At 44.1% G+C, this 21,759-nt stretch overlaps 1 non-coding gene across 1 annotated transcript; it reads left to right on the plus strand.

The window, feature by feature from the left end:
• Nucleotides 1–251: 251 nt before the first annotated feature.
• Nucleotides 252–354, plus strand: LOC123592293. The gene has a single exon (XR_006709689.1). It is a non-coding gene; the product is annotated as a U6 spliceosomal RNA (small nuclear RNA).
• The last annotated feature ends 21,405 nt before the right edge of the window (nucleotides 355–21,759 follow it).

Genomic DNA, 21,759 nt, shown 5'->3' on the forward strand with positions numbered 1-21,759 from the left:
TAGAACTTTGAACTGGGAGAACACCCAGTTAGGGAAGTAGGTAGGAGTAGTAGATGGTGAGGTGGAGCCGAGGAGCAGAGCTTCTGCCTGATGACACTTTCAGCTTGCCTTTCCCTCCCCAGTTGAAGCCGGAGGCATAAAGATTTAACTGGTCATAGCCAAGAAATTACCCCAGGCTCTACAGCCCAGTTTGGAGATGTCAGAGATCTGACACAAGAAATGAGGTTTTACCTCAGTGAGGTTTTACCACAGTGCTTTCTTCAGCAGCACATATACTAATATTGGAATGATACAGAAAAGATAAGCATGGCCCCTGCACAGGATGACAAGTCTCTTTCACCACAACAAAGTTAAAGTACAAAGGAAACAACCCAAGTTGGCTGAGACATTTATGATTTGCTCCAGTGTCATTTACTTGATGTGTACTGCACAATCAGAAAACACAGAGTTTTATTACTTCTACTGTTTTACTTTATTTGGAAAATAAGTCACCTAATGCTTTGGAATTAGGCAACGTGACACAACAGTCAAACTGCAGTAAATATATTTAAGGCTAACCTGCAAAAACATGGTAAAATAGTCAAAGAAGTGAATTGTGTGTAGAATAGAATGCCGCTTGTTTTAGGAGGACAGGGAAGTATCCATGAAATGCCCTTATAAGCTCCCAGGGAAAAGAATTTTCTGGATTTGCTACCATTTTTTCTTTACTGTCTGTAAATAAGTACAGATGGTCTCTGCGTACTTTAGGTTGGGCCATAAGTAAGAAGTTGGATAGTCTCTCAAATAGAAATGACAAAAAAGTTTCTAAGTGAGAAAGACTGAATTCAATTCATTAAAGATCAGATTTCAACTAAATGTAAATATTAACAAAGGCAAATTTCAAATAAGAAAATCAGGCACCACACTGATTCTTTGTGCAAAAGTACTCAAGCAAAAGCAACATTTTTCTTCCCCCTAAATTAACAACACTATGTCGACTATACCCAAGTCATCAAGCACTCAGTTACAAAGAGTGCAAGACAACGACGACAAATAGAGAATTCCCCTCTCTGAGAATTTATAATTAAGGGCATTTGGAGAACAACTCCCCACCTACCAAAATAAGTAAAAGATACATGAACTGTGAACAAGGAAGGGTAATTATAAATCATAAATGAGTAGTCAATTCCCGTGGGGCTGTTTCAACATTTGCAAATCAATCAACATGATACACCACATTAATAAAAGAAAGGATAAGAACTATATGATCCTAGGGCATCTGGGTGGTTCAGTCATTTGAGCGTCTGACTCCTAACTTTGGCTCAGGTCATGATCTCATGGTTCATTAGTTCAAACCCTGCATGAGGCTCTATATTGACAGTACAGAGCCTGGTTGAGATTCTCTTTCTCTTTTTCTCTCTAGCTCTCCTCCTCCTCCTCCTCCTCCTCCTCCTCCTTCTTCTTCTCTCTCTCTCTCAAATAAATAAATATTTTTAAAAAATTAAAGGAAAATAGAAACATATGATCCTTTAAATAGATGCAGAAAAAACATTTGACAAAATACAACACCCTTTCTTGAAAAAAAAAACCCTCAAGAAAGTAGGGATAGAAGGAACATACCCTAACATCATAAAATCCATATATAAAAGGCTCACAGTTAATATCACCCTCAATGGAGAAAAACTGAGATCTTTCCCTCTAAGATCAGGAACACGACAAGGATGTTCACTCTCACCACTGTTGTTCAGCATAGCACCGGAAGTCCTATTTTCAGCAATCAGACAACAAAAAGAAATAAAAGACATACGAATTGGCAAAGAAGAACTCAAATTTTACTCTTTGCAGATGACATGATACTCTGCATGGAAAACCCAAAAGACTCCACCAAAAGACTGCGTTTAGAACTGATACCTGAATTCAGCAAAGTTTCAGGACACAAATTGAATGTACATAAATAAGTTTTATTTCTATATGCCAATAATGAAGTAGTTAAAAGAGAAATCAAGAAATCAAACCCATTTACTATTGCACCAAAAACCATAAGATACCTAGGAATAAACCTAAGAGATAAAAGATCGGTACACTGAAAACTATAGAAAACTTATGAAATAAATTGAAGAAGACACAAAGAAATGGAAAAACATTCAATGGATTGGGAGAACAAATACTGTTAAAATGTTGACTACCCAAAGCAATCTACACATTCAGTGCAATTCCAATCAAAATAACACCAACATTGTTTGCAGAGCTAGAACAAATAATCCTAAAATTTGTATCGAACCACAGAAGGCTGCAATAGCCAAAGTAATGTTGAAAAAGAAAACCAAAGCTAGAGGCATCATAATTCTGGACCTTAAGCTATATTACAAAGCTGTAATCATCAAGACAGTATGGCACTAGCACAAAAACAGACATATCGATCAATGGAACAGAATAGAGAACCCAGAAATGGACCCACAAATATATTGCCAATGAATACTGGACAAAGCAGGAAAGAGTATCCAGTGGAAAAAAGAGTCTCTTCAGTAAATGGTCTCTTCAGTAAATGGTGTGAGGACTGGTCAGATGGCTAACTGACATATAAAAAGATGCACAACATCACTCATCATCAGGAAATACAAATCAAAGTTACAGTGAGATATCACCTCACACCTGTCAGACAGTTAAAATTAACAGCTCAGGAAACAACAGATGCTGGTGAGGATGCAGAGAAAGGGGAACCCTTTTGCAGTGTTAGTGGGAATGCAAACTGATGCAGTAACTCTGAAAAACAGTATGGAGGTTCCTCAAAAAATTAAAAAGAGAACTACCCTATGATCCAGAAATTGACTACTAGGTATTTATCTAAAGGATACAAAAATGCTGATTCGAAGGGACACATGCATCCCAATGTTTATAGCAGCGCTATCAACAATAGCCAAATTATGGAAAGAGCCCCAATGTCCATCAATTGATGAATGAATACACACACACATATACATACAATGGAATACTACTTGGTGATGAAAAAGAATGAAATCTTGCCATTTGCAACAATGTGGATGGAAGTAGAGCATATTATGCTAAGCAAAATAAGTCAGAGAAAGACAAATATCATATGATTTCACTCACATGTGGAATTTGAGAAACATGACAGATTATCATAGAGGAAGGGAAGGAAAAATAAGATAAAAACAGAGAGGCAAGCAGATAATAAGAGACTCTTAAATATAGAGAACAAGGGGCGCCTGGGTGACTCAGCTGGTTAAGTGTCCAACTTTGGGTCAGGTCACGATCTTGCATCTTTTGAGTTTGGGCTCCGCTTTGGGCTCTGTGGTGATAGCTCAGAGCCTGAAGCCTGCTTCGGATTCTGTGTCTCCTTCTCTCTCTGCCCCTCCCCCACTCACACTCCATCTCTCTCTCTCTCTCTCTCTCTCTCAAATAAATGAAAAAAGATTAACAAAAATTAAATATAGAGAAGAAACTGAGGGTTGCTGGAGGGTAGGTTGGTGGGGTGTGTGGGTTAAATGAATGATGGGCATTAAAGATGGCACTTCTTGGGATGAGCACTGGATGTCATATAAGAGATGAATCACTGGGTTCTACTCCTAAAATCAAGAGTACACTGTGTATTAACTAACTTGAATTTAAATAAATTTAAATATGGGGGGGAGAGAAATAATCAGTCAAGGAAAGGGCATGTCAAGATCCCAGATGGTTTCCTAGTTGATGGAAGGTTAGAGTAGTAGGGACCGCATTTACAATGTTGGCAAGACTAGTGAGTATCTTCAATATACTGTGTGTCAGCCTGCATGTAAAGGGGTGGGGGAGTACCCCATTTTGGCATTGTGTATAATGTTTTCCAGGAAATCATCAGTTCAAGCTAAATCTTCAGATTGGACCATTATCCAATAAATAGAGCTTCTTTTAGGCTTTCTACCCATGCCCCCTACCAAATATACAAAACAATCTCCTCCATACTTGACCAGAAAATCCAGTTTGCCTAACTAGACATGTCAGTTAAATATTTGCTACAGATATTAATAGAAATATAGATACTATTATAATAGTTATTATTATTATTATTCTGTTTTAGTTTGTGCAGAAAAGGGAAAGAGAGAAAAACCATTGCAGGGGTAATAAATGTGGAACTTCTCCCCTGGGGGAAGAGAAGTAAAGGCCATTTTGCTTCAGTGAAAGTTTGGAAAGAAAGCTCAGGTAACCAAACCCAGCTCATACTAAATAAAACAAATATCCAAACTTATCTCCCACGAGACTTCTGAGAACAACCTCACTAAAGTGATCAATTAGAAGGCATCCCTCACCTACAATCTTACTTTGAACTATATTCTATTTGCATGTTACTTGGAAAAAGACTTTGTCTCCCATTCTAAAGTAAAAACTCCTTGGGCTAGAACCTGCTTCATGTTCTCTCAATAAGGCTAGAAACCCTAATTCTGGAAGTAAATATTACTAGGTAGAATCAAGACTTGAACTTGAAGTCATGACAGCCCCCAATTACATGCTCATTATTAGATGAAGGGGAAACACAGTCATTTCCTCTAACTCATCTACCTACCCTAAATTTTTCCAGTACTACACCTCTCAAATCCCATCCAAGTCTGACATAGGCTGAATTCCAAGTCAATGAAAACACATCATTATGCATACTAACACACACCCGGCCAAATCCACCCAGCCAAATGTAGACCAAAATCTATGTAAATGTAGACCAAAACATTTTTGCTGCCTTCCCACAATATCTATAGAGTCCTTGATACATGAAGACACCACACTATTTTCACTGCAACATTATTTGGGTAAACAATCAGATAGCCAGATCTTTTCTAGAAGTTGCATAGCCTTCATGTTATCTATCATCATTCTGGGATGGTTGTGAACAATGTGCCTTTTCTTAGTCTCTCTGGGATAATGGCAGAGAAGACAGAGTTAAATGCAACATTCCTCATCCATGATTTGACACATTTACAGATTTAGTTTCAGTCAGAATTATGTTTTGAAATTCTTAACATTTCTATCACACCAAAACGATATGATCAACCTGACAAATGAGAAGAGCCTGAGCTTCAGGGCACCTGGGTGGCTCAGTCAGTTGAGCATCTGACTTTGGCTCAGGTCATGATCCCATGGTTCGTGGGTTTGAGCCCTTCATCAGCTTCTGTGCTGACAGTTCAGAACCTGGATCCTGCTTTGGATTCTGTGTCCCTCTCTCTCTCTCTGCCCCTCCCTGCTCACACTCTGTCTCTCTCTGTCTCTCAAAAATAAATAAATTGTTAATTTAAAAAAATCTTCTACTTCTAGAGGTCTTCAAAAACTAGATGGACTACTAGAAGAATCAGAGTGAGATTTTCCAAAGAGAAATCAGAAGGAGAACAGAAAATCCAGGAAGGGTGTGCAAATAAGGGATTAGAAGTGATGTGATACATTGATGTCAACAATGAAAATCAATTTCTTGTCTACTTCCCCCTATGATTCTATACTCCATTTTCTCAACCACAAATCCCATTAACAAAGAACACCTAATAAAAGTCCCCAGGAGAAAACAGTAGAAGGAAATCCATCTACCTGTCGGCCTTATTTTCTAAACTAAAACTGTAATGTATGATGGGTTTGGTCTAAAATGAGCACTGATCTACATTCATTTTTTTCCCCAAGAAGCTTTGCTAAAGACCTGTGTTTTCCTCCAAAATCCTTGCTTTCCTTGTAAGCAGAGAATCTAGAAATCCATCCACTGTCCCATCTATCACTATACTCTGTCTCCACCTTTAGACTAGTGATGGTGAGTGGTCACCATGGTCCTTCTTCCCTATACCGCCTCCCAATATACACTCTCAGTCATACATGGCACACAAGGTGGTCTAGAAAAGGCCATATATCTCTCCGGTTGTCTTTTTTTCATATCTTTAAATGTGTCCTTCTGTCCTCCCACGTAAGAACTTGGCTGTGTCTTTCTCTGTCCTCTCTCACCAGACTGTGCTTGGTTCCTGTCATAGCCCTAAGGTAGCTGCTCCACACCATCATCATCTCCCCTAGAAAGTGAATTTGTTTTGTTTTATTATAGAACAGAACAGATACCAGATCATCTGAGTTATATGAAATTTATATGAAAGTTGTTGCCCAAAAGTCTTGAGTTATTATCCAAATAATGATCAGTATGACTTCTCCACTAAGATCCATCTACCTCACCCCAGCTCAGGCAACATGATCTATAACAAGAGCTCCTGCCACTACTTTTCAAGGGACATTCTTTATCCCTCTTCTCTAGTTCTTTCTAATCACCACTCTGCTTTGATATTTCTGCAATAATAAAAGAAAAAGGAATAATATTATAAAAATATTATAAAATATTATATTTTATATATTATAAATTATATATTATACTGTATACATTATAAAAATATAAAATATTATAATCAAAAATCATATTTATCAATTTGAAATATACTTGGTGAAGGAAACTTGCTTTTCCACCTGATTTTGCTTTAACCAAGGTTAAAATGATCTGCCTTCTCAAAGCTCACAATACATACCAATTGATGATGGACATAGTTGCACAAGAACTGCTACAGGGCAAGAGAAAGACAATGAGGAAAGAAACATTTACCATATATAATCAATAAAACAGGTGTCATGCATGGATGAGTGTTATTTGGGCTTCTAGTGTTGGGGCACAGCCCACAGCATACATGACAGTTGAGATGGGGGAGGGTGGAGAACAGTTTAAAGACTCCAAGGGCTTTTAAAATTAAAGAGTTGTAAATATGTTTTGTGATAACAGCAAACTGCCACTTGCAGACCCAGTGTTTTAAAACCACTAGGCAGGCACACTCATGGAGAGTTTCATAATCTTTCCTCCTACAGCCTGACCTGGACTATAATCAGTCCTTACCAGAACTGTTGTTAATTAGATAAGAAAGGCAGTGAGATACCTTCACCAGCTTTAAAAATGGGTATCTAGCTCTTAAGCATGGAGGAAGAAGATCCTCAAATGCTCTCTGCAGATGGTGGACTACTTTATCAAACTGGACCTGCTATTCTGCAGAGTCCACAGCAATGTCCTCCCTAAGAAGATATGATACAGAGACTTTCAGAATCTCCAGTGAGAAAGTGTGGCAAAACACGAAGGAGGCAGGAGAGCCAAGTGGAAGACGCTTCATTAATTCAAAGAACAGATCTAAGCATACAATGTGCTTGGCCCTGTGGGAAAGACAAAGATGAAGAAAGCAAGCTCTGCAGCAGGTCAGAAAGCAAAGGCCAGGGAGGAGGGGAGGGCAAAGAGTTGGGAAGGACTCTGGAGGAGAAGCACCAAGGAATAACCTCCCCTAACTCATTTTCTAAGCAGAGGTGAGATATTTTCTGGTCTGGAGGAGAACAGAGGCCTCCTGATTAGCCCTTCAAATCACTCTGAACCCAGCAAACCTACCTGCCTTCCCAAACTTGTATGGCCTCTGGTCTGCACATCTCAATCCAAAATGTAGCTATGTTGCCATGAAATACCTTCTGCTCAAACCCCACAGGGTTTCCACAGCTAAAGGCACTCCAAGCCCAACATTGTTTTTCTCTGGCTTCATCTCAGTTTTCTTGCCAACTCTATAAACAGGAGAAATCACTTACCGATTGGGCTTTGTCTGCCTCAGAGGAGAAAGACCTGAAAAGAAAGTGCAAGCCAAACCCAGGTGCTTGGCTAGGCAGAATCAGGACTTGGGAGTGGAGCTTAGTAGGAGCCCTCCGGGAGGCGGGGCCTTGAGAGGGAACCAGAGCCCTCTGGAAGGTGGGATCTTCAGGGATCTGTGCTTAGCCAGAATCCAGAAGGAAAGCTGGAAATGGACAATGGAAGACTAGTGGAGCCCTGTCTGTGTGAGGAGGTGGACAGAGGGCTTAAATGGGGCTTTGCTAGAGACTTTTTTGGCTCAATGTGTGAATTTAGAAGTAAACAAACTATCCAGTTTTCTGGTTATGGAGGAGGTCCTGGTTAGCAGGAGGCAAATGTAGGATACCAGGTGAAGCCAAGCCTGTGGCGATGTGGAGGCCAGTCACAGGTCCAATTAAGAAGCCCACTCAGGAGTCCTTTATTATATATTTTTAAATTTTTTAATGTTTATTTATTATTTTTTTTAATTTTTTTTTCAATGTTTGTTTATTTTTGAGACAGAGAGAGACAGAGCATGAACGGGGGAGGGGCAGAGAGAGAGGGAGACACAGAATCGGAAACAGGCTCCAGGCTCTGAGCCATCAGCCCAGAGCCTGACGCCGGGCTCGAACTCACGGACCGCGAGATCGTGACCTGGCTGAAATCAGACGCTCAACCGACTGCGCCACCCAGGCGCCCCAATGTTTATTTATTTTTGAGAGAGACAAGAGTGTGAGCAAGGAAGGGGCAAAGAGAGAGGGAGACACAGAATCTGAAGCAGGCTCCAGGCTCTTAGCCCTCAGCACAGAGCCCAACAAGGAACTCAGACTCATGAACCTTGAGATCATAATCTGAGCCAAAGTCAGATGCTTAACAGACTGAGCCACCCAGGTGCCCCTTAGGAGACCTTTAAACAAGGATAGAAGCACTCCCACCCCAGCTGTCTCTCCCACAATCTCCTACTAGTTTCCTCTATCAGCACTATCCATCCCAGTACCCTCACCCACGTTTCCTATGGCTTCAGAAGTAAAACTAAAAGGGAAATGACTTAAGCTTCACCAGGAGGTATTTCCTGAAACAGTCACTCAGCATTCATAGCATACTCTAACTGCATATGCATTGAGCATTGTGCTGGAGGAAGTAACTAAAAAGATATAGTCCCTGCCTTCAGAGTTTCCTGCTCTAGACATTAAAAAAGTAGGGATTCCAAAACCCTGAAATAATGATCAAAGGAAGGTACCTTCCAATTCCCAAAATATTAATCTTCCAACAGAGCCAAGACTTGTCAAACATGGAGAAGGTGGGTCCTACTTAGAGACTGAGGACTGAATGGTCAAGTGATGGGCTCAAGAGGTCCTACTTAGAGACTGAGGGCTGAATGGTCAAGTTATGGGCCCAAGAGGTCCTACTTAGAGACTGAGGGCTGAATGGTCAAGTTATGGGCCCAAGAAGCCATGGGTCTCAAGGAAAATGGGCACCACTACCTCTACTTGATAGTGTGGTAAGATTCCTTTAAGCCCTAAATTAGGTTTCTTGTAGACTGGGGTGTTGGTGGAGGGAAGGAGTGAAAGGTAGAGGCAAATCCCTAAAGGGACAGAGTCTATACTAGTTATATTAAGACAGAACATTGAAATTAGATCAGAAAAGAGTTCTCCAGGTCTCAGGAAGAAACTCCAAGTAGGGAAAACCTCAAAATCACGTTGACCCTTCCCTAAAACATCTCTAGTAGGCATGGAACAAGGGCACTAATTGAGTACCTCCTTTGTTCCAGGTGCTATGCTGGGTAGTAGATGGGTGGCCCAGCCAGGACTACAGAGCCAAATTCCTAGAGCCAAAGGAGACAGGCAGGAATTGGAAGGATGGCTGTCATGATGGAAGAGTGGGGGAAGAACATCTGGGTATTTGATTTGTGTCTGTTCCAACAGCCCCAGGTTACCTTTCCCTGACTCAAGCTGTGATTTTGCCACTTACAACTCCTTGTGGGCAAGAGGATGTAAGGAGAAAGTGTCCTTGTCATTGCATCTGGTCATAAAAGCAATCAGCTGCCTGCTGGTTAGAGAATAGGTGGCTGGAGGAAATACCAGGGTCCCCAGAAAATGCCCTGCAAAACTAAGGAAAACAATGGACCCAGGACTGGGGGGATGGCAAAGGATGGCAAAGGATGGCAAAGGCCATAAGTCTCTCCTAGAGGAAGGGGGGCAAAATGGGGGGGCCATGGCAGTTGGTGCCCATGCAGGTGATTTCACATGAAGTATCTAAACCTTGAGGGGTGGGAGAAGAGAGGGGAAAGGAGGCAGGAGTGTGAGCCAGAGACAGGGGAAGAGGCTGAAAGACACAGAGATAAGAGAAGGAAGGAAGAGAGGTGTAAGGGAGGGCAGGAGAGGGAACAAGAATGGGGAGGCAGCAAAAGGAGACAGATGAGAGGAGACGTGGGTGGAGAAACTAAAAGGGACACAGGGTGAAACTCACAAAGATGTGATGGGAAGAGAGACACTCAGATACTGAGGGAGGGAAACTGAGAGAGAGACAGCCAGATAGAAGAGCAGATGGCTGACCCAGTCCTGGAAAATCTCAGTCCACAAATTATTTGGAGTCAGAAGGACAGAGAGGCCCACAGACAGATATATCTGCATGACAAAGGTGAAGATGAAGCAGGCAAAGTAGGAAGAAAGAAGACAGGGCTGCAGTGAAGAGGGGGATGGGAGAAAGATTGAGGGAAGGAGGCCCGTATGGAGCAGGAGGAGGAAGCCAGGGCAGAGAGGGGGACATATATTTGCTTTATGATCCTCTTCCATCTCACCTGGCTCCCTGCTGAGTCTGTTCCCCTCTCAGGTGCTGCTGGTAGTGGATATGCCAAGAAAGCTGAGAGGATGAAGCTACCCCAAGCTCCCTCCCAGTGCCAACCTAGGGATCCTAGAGGTCCCTTCATGGATATGGAAACTGCCTCCCCTACACTCTACCCCAAAATGCTGCAATCAAAAGTCACCTGAAGCTCAGCCCTAAATGTTTCAGAGTTAATACAGCCTAGCACAACCAGTTCAAGGGGAGTGGGGACCAAGGAGAAAGAGAAACAGAGGCAGGCAAATATGGCTGACAAACTCTGGAGAAAGTGCTGGGGACAGACTGTTTAGGGATCACATGGAGAAGAGTGAGGAGAGGTTCATGATTGGGACTTGTCTGCATTGAGAGCTAAATAAGCACCTTGTAAAGTATAAGCAAAATAACATACTAATGACTGTCCATTAATTTGGGGTCAACAATGTAGACACCTTCTAAGCAGTCACCATCAATGCCTTTCAAACATCTCTTCACTAAAGAGTTCCCACAAAGATACATATGAAGCCCACAAAAAGAGAAATTGAGGCATAGAATAGAGACATTGAGGCCAGTGTAAATGCATGAATCTAGGTTTTAAGGAACCAGTGATGAAGCAATCAGCCAAGTGTGTAAAGACTTAAGACTTAGCATAGCAAGCTGGACTGTGCCTTCCCACAGGCTTTCCTGGGGCTCTGCAGAGACTAGCTCCCCCAGCTCCTCTCAGGGCCAGGTGTGACCCTAACAACATTGACTCAAGCAATCTAAAGAGGAATTGTTATCCCTGCCAACCACATTTGAAGGTCCCAGAGACCAGATGTCTAGTTATAGCTAGAACCCAAGGAATCTCTTTAGCAGCAGGAGGGAGGGAGGGTGGAGAGGGAACCTTCCAGAGAAGTCCTGTAAGAAGACTGGGGACCAAAATATCCTAGGTACATCCCACCCCCGTGGACACTTAGAAGTTTAATAAAGTTCAGCTTTGCACAGTGGCAGTATCATAGCCAATGAGGTTTATCTGAGGTGTGGTTATCGACAATAGAATTTTATTTTTTTTTTTTATTTTTTTTTTCAACGTTTATTTATTTTTGGGACAGAGAGAGACAGAGCAGGAACGGGGGAGGGGCAGAGAGAGAGGGAGACACAGAATCGGAAACAGGCTCCAGGCTCCGAGCCATCAGCCCAGAGCCCGACGCGGGGCTCGAACTCACGGACCGCGAGATCGTGACCTGGCTGAAGTCGGACGCTTAACCGACTGCGCCACCCAGGCGCCCCCGACAATAGAATTTTAATAAATTTCATAATGTCCAGGGCTTCCAGAAATTAAAGTCAAGATTAATTGTATTTTTTCTCCAAGTTCTTTCCTTTACTCTTCTCCTCCACAATGTACTCACATCATTTATGAAACACATTGAACCAGTTCCAGGACTTTAGAAACTGCCTCCACTAGAAAAATGGGCTGAATTTCAGCAATGGAAATTATTTAGAATACACTTTGGAAAGCATTTCCTTAGAACTATATTTGTTAAATGCTAGGTCCAGGAAAACACAAATGCGCACGCACACACACACACACACACACACACACATAACCCAACAGGAAAAGGAAAGCCGTTTCTTGTCTCCTATTTCTTTTCCTGAGGGACTGACCTCCAGATGATGTGTGTCATGTCAAGAAAAAAAATATAATCTTTGGAAACATTAGGAAAGTAATTCCCCTCTAACCCTTTGCTCCAGAAGGGAGATGATTGTTTCCCTCTCTAAGTCATGGCAAACATTCTGAAAAAGGATCACACAGCCTGTAGGTAAGAGCCCCACATGCAGATGCCTAGTTTTCTGTCTTATCCCCCAAGGCCTCCTTCTCCTGTTGGTCTCAACTTGTCTGCACTTCTCAGTGTCCACTGTTTGGACTCATCCTGTGAGCCCAGCCCACAGGGAAGGAAAGCATCACAAAGGAGGAGAACACAGGGCCCTGTTCTCTGGGATATGAGAAGAGAGACATACAAGACAAGAAACCCTAGTAGAGGAAAAAAAAGAATAAGTAGAAGAAAGAAGAAAATAGTTTTCTTCAGAAAGCTTTGAGATTTTGGGTCTTCCTTCATCTTTCCTCTTTGGCCATTGCCAGTCTCTCATCATCTGAGTCATAGTCCCTGGTTCAGTTGCCCTTGAACAACTCAGCTCACAAATATTTGCTGAGGAAGTGCCCAGAACACTGTGCCTTTCTGTCTTGGTTCTCAGCCCCATCTTACCAGCCTTCAGGAGCTCCAGCAGCACAGGGCTCCTGCTTCTCCCTCTGGGTCTCCCCTCAGTGCCCAGCACACATAAAAAGGTAGAGTGTGTGACTCACTGATTCTGCTCCCTTGGAGAAAGGAGGGAACTGAGAAAGAAACCCAAGCAGGGGCATCATCTGAGACTACACTGCCCTGTGAGGTTTAGTGTCAGGGAAGCAGGTAGCTGGGGGGAATTCATCTCTAGAGGAACGGTGCTTTCCTTTAGAAATCCCAGGACACCTGTGTGTGTGTGTGTGTGTGTGTGTGTGTGTGTGTGTGTGTGTACCTGACATTCAGGGAAGGGAGAGGAGAGTGTGGATATGAGGCTCCAGGAGTCCAGGTCCTGTCTGGAGGTGAGAGTATTTCAGGAGCTGGACTCCCACACCCTCTACAGCTCCAGCAGACACGGTCCCATGACTTGCAGGGACAGAGGGCAGCCAGTGCTATCTCAGCAGGATGAATACAGGCCGGATTTTGGGTAGTCCTTCCTGGGTTTGAATTTGCACCATCCAGGGCACAATTCACATGGTTTCCTGTGTTCTGTGGTTCAGTCCAGTCCCCATTCTCCCTTCTTGTCCACACTTATGGGCATTTCCTGTGTTCAAAGCTTAGAGCATTTCCTGTGTTCAGCTTAGGTCGAAACATATGAAATTCCTGATAGTTTGGGTTTATACAGTGTATTACTTTGAATCTTCTCTCATCTAATCATTATTATTATTTTTTTTTTTTTACTTCAGGCTAAGGAGACAGGGGAGCAGACTGAGGAAAGGCAAATAATAAAAGCTAATATTTATTGAGTGCATACTATGTGCTGAGTATGTTGTATCCTTACCACAGCACTAATTCTCACTACAGTCCCATGAGTTGTTTCTGGCATCCCCTGCAATTATTTCCCACATTTTACAGGTAGTGAGTCCAGGTGAAGAGGTTACATGGGGAGGAACAGGGCTCAGATTCCAACTCAGCGCCAAACCTCCTGCTTCACTACTGCCCCCCACAACCAGGGGAGTCCTAGCAGATACTGGGAGCAAGAAGGCAACTCATGCAGCTTCACAACAGAAAGGCAGAAGAGGAAACAGGCCAAAGGGGAACTTTAGAGGGGGCAGAAGAGCCCTATGGAAGGGGCAGGGGCAAAGCCCAGAGACCACACCTAAACCAAGTGGGAGAAGGGCCAGTCCAAGAAAGATCACAGGCAGAAACACACTGAGGGCTGGACAGGTACTGGGTGGCTATGGCAACAGCCTTGGGTAGAGGGCTGAAGGGCAGAAGTAGGACCTGCATGGGGAAGTAAAGGTGGGTATAGACAGAGCAGAAGGGATGAGTTCAGGAACCAGGCTACAGAGTCCAGAGCACCAGGGAGGGAGAGATAGCAGTTGCATGGGTGAGGAAAAAAAGTCCAGGCAAAAGGATGAAAAGTAGGAGGCAGGGAGAGACCCTGTGGGAGAGATATGGGACTGAGGCAAATAGAGGACTTAGGGTTAAACGAATCTTGGGGAAAAGGAGAGCCAGAGTCAGTTGACAGCTGGAATCAGGGGAGGGAATGAGTTGGCCTACTGGAGAATGAGTGAAGGAGACACACACACACACACACACACACACACACACACACACACCAGCAGTGCCCTTGACTCAGAGTCTGCATCCCACCCTCTGCAACCTCTACCTAACCCTGCTTACTGCCTTCCCCTCTGGCTCCTACCTCCTCCTTTCCCTTTTCTGTCTCCCTCTCCCTCACTCTCTGTATGCACTTCTCTGACCATCTCCTCAGCCCTGGCCCTGCGCCATGGATCTGTCTTTGGCTTAGGGTCCATGGCTTTCAGACTCTGTGAGCCTGGGACCAACTCATGTTCTGAGTCCATGTCTGTCTCTATTATTTCTGGCCTATGCATGTCTCTCTGTGTTTGTCTTGGATCTTTTGCTCTGCTCTGTAGATGCTTCTCTCTTTCCTTTCTTTTGTCACTGGATCTCCTGCCATCTCTATCTTCCACTGTGGACTGTCTGCCTCTCTTGATTCTGTATCTGAGTCTTTTAGACTCTCCAGGGTGCTCAGACCAGAACTGCCTTCTTGGTCCCATTCTGTAAGTCTTGGCTTGAATTTACTGGGCCTTTCTATAACTGGCTGTCTATGTTTGCCTCCCCTCTTCTCTGATTCGCATTGCTTCCCAGTATTTCCTGGAGTGAGCTGATGAGAAGGGCAGAGAGAATATGGCAGGAGGCTCTTTTTGTGGAATATGGAAGGTTAGAGGATTAGGAAGCTAATGGGCTCAGAGCACAACACTCTGCTCCTCACTGAATGTTCTCCAGGACTCCAGACTTGGGTCACCTCCCTGCCTGTGCTGGCCAGTTGGGCCCTGGGGTTTACCTGTCCTCCTTCCCAGTCAGTCCATTGGGGGCTCTGGAAATTCTGGGAGGGCATTATATATCCACTTTGGCCAGATATCTTTGTATCTGGCACATTCTGTCAGAAAAAAAAGTGAGGAGAAGCAGGAGACTCCATGGAGGTGCTTTGCCAGAGGGGGGTGAGGGAGTGTGGAGAACAGAAAGAGCTTGACCTTTGCGTCCTGGGTGAGAACTGCCTAGCAGCCCCTTGCATCCCTCAGACAGGAGCCCATGGGGCACCCAATCCAGATACCCAGAGATGCAGCACCTCTTCAAATATGGAAAAGGGAACAAAGTGTGTGTCCCTTTTTTATCCCCTAATGGCACCTGTAATCCAGCCTTGTGGATAGGAAGCTCTCAATAAAGTCATTGGCTCATACTTCACCAGTTGCCCAAAATAAGCACTGAAATCAGTGGAATTCACTCAATCCCTTTCAGTATTCCTTCCCAAGCCCACTGACACAAATTCACCCCCAGAACCTCAGTGTCTGTCCCCAGGGTAGTTTTCTTGTCAAGCTTTCCAAGCATCCCAATGATCATGGAACCCCAGCTCAAATTCCAGTCATTCCAACCTCTCCTCCTCAGGAATTTACCAGGTATCCCTCTCTCCTCCTCTCCCCCTTGCCCACCCAAAGACACCTGGACCCCTGGGTGTCTTCCTAAAGATAAGCAGTCACTAATGAGTCCTTAGAACTAGAAGGGGAGGGTCAAGGGCAGCCTGGTGGGTGGGAGGGTATTCCAGAACTAGCAGATAAGGAGTCCTGTCAGCATCTGTAAAATATGCCATCTCCCTCCAGCATCCCTGTCTCTTGTCTCCTGGCTCCTGCCAATCCATCTCCCTGCTGAGGCTGAGGGACTGAGCTCAGGTGCAATTTGGCAGAAGCCTAGACATATAATGTCTGGTCTGCTCCAGACCCATTTTCTCCAGGGATATGAATACCCTTGCTGTCTTTCTTTGAAAACTCCTGAAGACCCTGGAAGCTGAGGTTGTAGATGGAACCCAAGGAGGAAGAGAAATTGATCTCTCTGCTCAATATCTTGATCTCAAAAACCCCTTGTTACCACAGCACATCCCCAAAAGCAGAATTTAAAAATTCAGGCAATGACAAATAGGGTGAAATCTCAGGAAGACTAATCCAGCCTTAAGGAGGTCATGAGTGCCTCCAGAAGCCAGGGAATATCAGGGAAAGATGCTGTTGGACAATCAAAAATCGTTCCTTGTGATATATGAAATTTCCACTGGGGGCAAGGGACTGGGCCCTGAGGACTTGAGCTGACCTTTTTAGCAGTGACCTGCGAAGGGCTCAGCGGCCACAAGAGGGCGGCAGAGAACTGCTCTCTTTGCAGAGCCAGCCCTGAGCCCTGGATGCTGAGATAGGGCTGGGGAAGCATTTGTCTCAGAAAGAACCCATACATTTCCGATTTCAGGAAACCTGTCTTTCAGCCCTTTTCAGTGATATCCCTTATTCCCTCTGGCCCCTGAAATGCCATCAGCCACTACAGCCTCCTTCCATTTCTCATGTCCAGCATTCAGTCTGCTGGCACAGAAGGTTTGCATGGCTTTTCCTTTAAGGTTGTACAGCAGATGACATTCCAGCTCACAGAGGTGATGCTTCACAGGGTCCTAAATGACAATTAGGTCACTTTTTCTTGATTCCCAGTCCAGAGGTCTTCCCATTTTGTGCTGACTGCTGCTCCTAACAGAAAAGCATAATTTTTAGGCCCCAGTGGGAAGCCTGCTCACCATACTTGGGTTAAATAACCCATGTCAAAGCTACACCCTTCCCCATGTGACACATGTTTACATACATGACTGGTGCACACTGAGCACAGACTTGTACACCACAAACACCGTGTTGTGCATACCCTCACCCTCAGCACACACACCCCTCTGCCCCTCAGAGTCCCATAGCCCCTGCTCCTCCCTTCCTACTTCCCGAGCATTTTTAATTTGCTCTTTTCCCTGTGTTCCCAGAGATTTCTCAAGGCTGCAAACAGGGAAGAACTTTCCCTTGTTCTAATCTCGTCCCTTCTACTACAGCTTCTGTTTCCAGTTTCCCCTGGCACAGCTTGGAGTAACAGGGGAAACGCTTGGAGTAACAGGGGAAACAGAGGGAAAACTGGGGGTTTCTGAGCTCCCTTCTCAGAATCTGCCCTGTTGACCATGGCTCTGGAAAGGTCTGACCCATCTGTGATCCACCAGCTCTGGCCCCACATCCTCTCAGCGTCCCTACACTCTGGACCCACGTCTCTATGCAGAAGAAACTACTTTCATGTTTGGGGATGGGGTGCTGGGTTCCAATTTCACAAAGTTGGCCTGGGCTAATAGTGCAGAAAGTGCAATAAGAGGATGTGAGTTAGACTCGGTAAGAACTTTCCAGCACAAGAGGTCTGAAAGCCTCAGTTTGTGTGAAATTCAGCAAGAATGCATACATAGCCTTCCCAGAGGCCTCTAAGAGACAAGGACTTGTTTTGGATCTGTCTGGGTAGTACTGACTAGAGACTGAAGTTTTCACTGGGATTCTGGTCATCATCCCAGCCTCAGAAGGTGGCACATAAACACTTCTGGGGACTCTATGGCACTTGGGCAGAATGGGTGGAGCCCAGAGTTAGGAACTGCAGTCTGATTACATCATTCCCACATCTGTGGTTGGGAGAATACAGAAAGTAAGTCTGAACCCTCCACTGTCTGGCCAACCTACCACCCTGGCCCCACATATTTATGGCCCTCCCTGGTCAGAGCAGATCCTCTGAGCACTTCTAATGCAAGCTCTGAGTGAAGGCCTCAGGACCCAATCTCCACCCAGCCTCAGACCTGGGACCCTGATTCCATCCCCCTTGTGCCTGACAGGGCAATGGCACCCACTACTCATGCTATCCAATCCCCCACACCCCAAGCACAGACAACTTTCCTTTTCTGGCCTTCCACATCACCCCACCCCATAGCACAGCCTGAAACCTGCTGCAAGTTTGCACAAATCAAATCAAAATCATCTTCAGCTGTGAGTCTTCAGGCTTCCCTAGGACAGCACATATACATACAGATGTACACCTACACCTGCACACATGCATATATGCATACAAAGATGCTCACACCCATACACACACATACCTTCAAAATACACACATATACACACCCTTGTGTCATAAGGATTCTAACATGTATGGTGCACAATGACACATACTCATACATTTACAGACGGGCATACACACCCAAACCTATATACTCTCATACAATCATCAATCACACTTGTGCATATACACATGACACTCTATTCCTGTCTTCTAAGGATCTAGTGCCCCGTCCTCTGGATTCTAGAGATCTAGAATGTCCAGGAGAAAGCATGGAAACCCACAGGAAACCTGTTTCCAGTTTTCTGGGCCACACTGGAACTCCTTTGTTATATTCCCCTTCTTGCCACCAGAGACTCCAGGACTCTAGCCCACACTATGGAAGTTGAACCTGCAGAAATAATTCATTCCATCATACAACACACTTTTGGGCACATATCTGCCATCTCCCATGTCACCCCCCATTCCGAGGCCTGCAACTGAGGTAGGCACATGAAAGAGTAAGACCTTCTTCCCAGTGGTGTGGTGGAAAGATCAATAGTTTGTGAGTCAAGGACCTGAGTTCCAATCCTACCTTTGGCTCTTAAAATGTTGTGTTCCCTTGGGCACCTGACTTAACCTCTGTGAGCCTCAAGTTCATCACCTGTAAGGTGGGGTTAATAAAATTTACTTAGTAATTCTGTGAAGATCTAAAGACAGGTAAAGCTTTCATTAGCAATGCGTCTACCTGTGGAATGTGACCCTATTCCATTCCCCCAGCCCCTGTGGTAAGCATCACCCCAACACCTTTCCAGTCCTGCTACCTGAAACAAAAACCCAGTCTTCTTCAGACTCAGACTTTCATTTAGGCACAACTTGGGAAACTTGATCTCTGACAGGTTGTCTTGTCTTAATGGGACTCCCCTGACCCACCCTGGCTCCCACCCCTCCAGGTCCATCATGTCTCTTGCTCCTTTGCAGGTTGAGTTTTCCCTAGTAACCTTTAATGCAGCTGATCATTGTTAAATATTTCCAATGGAGTGCTGAGCCTGTGCATCAGAAGACCATGAAGTGCTGATCACCCACAAGGAAGCTGTCCCAGTGAAAATCTTCTGCATATTCTTTAAGCTTTAGGTAACACCCTAAGGCCACAGAATGATTAACTAATCTTTCTTTGTATACTTATAGGTTATGCATCATTTCTTATAAAAGAACAGAATCCTTCTGCACATCACGAAAAAGAAACCAGACACTATTTTACAACACCCCCACCCCCTACACCATACACCGAGGAAACAGACCCCCTTTCACAAACTCTTAGCCCTGAGATAACATCTGTAGCTGGTATCACTGAGTCTGCATGTAATCAATAAATGTTAGGGCCATTGTACTCCTTTTACTGATTAACTGCCCTATATTTGTTTAAAAACCACTGGGGCAGGCAGAAACCTCAGAGTTGGCCTTTGGACAACTATTTGCCTTCTCCCTATTTGCCTTCTCAACTATTTGACAGGCTCCTGTACAAAGATCATATTCCTTTCTAATTAAAACTCCTTTCTTTAGTGTTGGCTTTTGGAGCAATATGCAACCAAACTTGGGTTTCAGTAACAAATTTTGGTGAGCCAGCCAGGAGACAATATCCTTGTGGTGTCCAATTCCCCCAGGAATCCCAAACAGGCCAGGGCTTCCTCCTTAGTCTATTGGGCTAGTACCTTGGGAGACCACAGGAGGTTAGCCAATCTGGGTTAGTTAGTCTCTGGGAAGGAATCTGAGGGATCTGTCTAGACTATTTTTTGTCTCAGAGAAACTCCCTGCTGATTCCAGACCCATGCTAGCTGCCAATTTTGCTTTTTTGGGTGGAGTGGAAAAGAAAGGGGCATTGGGGAATTTGAGGATCTTCTGGACCAGGTAAGTCCTTCGGAGTGCACACTCAAGCAAGTTTCTCATCTGTGAAGCACTGTGTGTTTTTGTTTAGTTGTCATGCTTTTCCCATTAGAAAGGCATGGCTTTCATGAGAAACTAAGTGGGACTTGAATAATTGTCAGTTTATTTGGAATTTGGAAAGGATCTGTTTTGGTGTGTTGCCAGGGATTGTGTTGTGTTGTGTTGTGATAAATTTGTGTATATTGGAGGGTCCATATCTATCCCACCAAATAGCCCACTGGGCTAAATTTGGAATAAGTGGAAGGAATATAGCCAGGAACCTATAATTATGAAAAAGATAATTTTTATTGTGACACCACCTTGCCATATATGTTAAGTTCAGAGGAAAGGTGGCCACTAAATGGCTTTCTTGGATCTCTTCCTTCTACTGGGTTGCCTCCAAATAGGGGGTTTGTGTTTGGCTTCTAAGCTTGTCTAGGGAGCCCTTTGGTTCAGTTAGTGGAACTGTTTCTTTGGGGGAGGAACCAGAAACTAGGAAGACATTTGGTTCAATCATTAAGGGACTCAAATTTGAGGGGGAAAGGAGTGCCAACAGAGGAACTCTGGGCTTATTTAGCAAAGTTTTATTTCTTCTGTGTTCTTTCTGAAGTTTTGCCTGAGAAGATGGGAACACTCCTTCTCTTCCCAAGGAAAATCCATTAGGACATATGATAAATAAATGGTGCAGAGGCCTCAAAAGCATTCAGAAAAAACAATCTATTTTGCCTGAGGGAGGTACAGAAGAACAAAAGAATAAAGAAATGTTTGTCCAATCTTTGGATGTGCCTCTGGCCTTTCAGCAGGCACCTTGAACCTCTGCCTCTTCCTGCTCCTCCTGTTCCTGTACCAGTATGGTCCCAGGTTATGTAATGGCCTCCGTCCTTGGTGCCTGGGATACCTTTGTCACCTGCTCCTCCTACCTTCACTATCAGGGAGAAAAAAACACCCCAAGCTGTTGGGCCCTTTCCTCATGAGCTTTCATTTAAAGAACCTCCCAAATCAACATGAAGGTGTCTGTGGCCTCCTGGGGACTTAAACCACCCTCTTCAGATTTCTCCACAGCTTCCCAAAATAAAAATTGACTGTGGAGAACAATTGATTGACTTTTAGGGGACACAAGTGCAATGTATTCTGTATCAATACTAATTTAAGTTTGTTGGTGAAATTAAAATAGACATGTCTTGGGGCGCCTGGGTGGCGCAGTCGGTTAAGCGTCCGACTTCAGCTCAGGTCACGATCTCGCAGTCCATGAGTTCCAGCCCCGTGTCGGGCTCTGGGCTGATGGCTCAGAGCCTGGAGCCTGTTTCCGATTCTGTGTCTCCCTCTCTCTCTGCCCCTCCCCCATTCATGCTCTGTCTCTCTCTGTCTCAAAAATAAATAAAACATTAAAAAAAATTAAAATAGACATGTCTTTAGAGTTATCAGCATCAAGTTTAAAACTTATTTTACCAAGGTTTAGTAAAGGTCAAATGAGATCACATTATTTCTGTTGCAATTTGTCAACAAAAAGGTGACTTAAAATAATGGTTAATTGTGTCTGTCATAAAATTTTCATAGGCAATTTTTTTTTAATTCACATCCAAATTAATTAGCATATAGTGCAACAATAATTTCAGGAGTACATTCCTTAGTATCCCCTACCCATTTAGCGCATCCCCCCTCCCACAACCCCTCCAGTAACCCTCAGTTTGTTCTCCATATTTATGAATCTCTTCT

This window comes from Leopardus geoffroyi, chromosome B4 (assembly GCF_018350155.1).
Source record: "Leopardus geoffroyi isolate Oge1 chromosome B4, O.geoffroyi_Oge1_pat1.0, whole genome shotgun sequence".
Taxonomy (NCBI): Eukaryota; Metazoa; Chordata; class Mammalia; order Carnivora; family Felidae; genus Leopardus; species Leopardus geoffroyi.